Genomic DNA, 573 nt, shown 5'->3' on the forward strand with positions numbered 1-573 from the left:
TGTCTGATTTGATGTCTGACACCTTGTTTTAGGGCTGACTTACCAGATTCACACAACATATGTTTGTTGAGCAGGAATAGAGCAGGTGGTGGCCCATCCCACCAGGCATCCTTACTCTTACTTTATTGCTGTTATTTTATTTTATTTTATTTTATTTTTATTTTTTTCTTTTTTTCTTTTTTTTTTCCTGTTTTTTTTTTTTTTTTCCTACATCAGTGGTTCCTTTGTTGGTGTCATTCTTTTCCAAACAGTGAGTTTTCCATCATTTGCTGCTGTTATTTTAAGAAATCAATATAATATACAACTTTGTTAAGAGTCTGGGTTTTGGCCCGCAAACATACTTTGATAAATCACTGGCTGCATGAATTAGTGCCAGCGACGTTGACTGTCTGTGCTTTGGCTCCAAACCTCTCTACCAGATGTCACAAGGGCCCATGTCCTTTCTATAGCGGCAACGTTTGCCACATCTCAGTATTGCCACCACCTCAGCCGTGGCTCGGTAGTTGCTGATAAACAGTATTCTGTGGTTGGCCTAGTTTTTCTCTCCCCACAGGGGATGTGAACGGGTTTTGT

The 573-nt window shown here is 39.8% G+C and overlaps 1 non-coding gene across 1 annotated transcript; it reads right to left on the reverse strand.

Moving 5' to 3' along the window:
- Window positions 1-207: 207 nt before the first annotated feature.
- On the reverse strand, window positions 208-272 carry LOC127188670 (small nucleolar RNA SNORD42). Its single transcript, XR_007830529.1, has one exon. It is a non-coding gene; the product is annotated as a small nucleolar RNA SNORD42 (small nucleolar RNA).
- Window positions 273-573: the final 301 nt, after the last annotated feature.

The sequence above is a fragment of the Acomys russatus genome, chromosome 4, assembly GCF_903995435.1.
Source record: "Acomys russatus chromosome 4, mAcoRus1.1, whole genome shotgun sequence".
In the NCBI taxonomy this organism is placed as follows: Eukaryota; Metazoa; Chordata; class Mammalia; order Rodentia; family Muridae; genus Acomys; species Acomys russatus.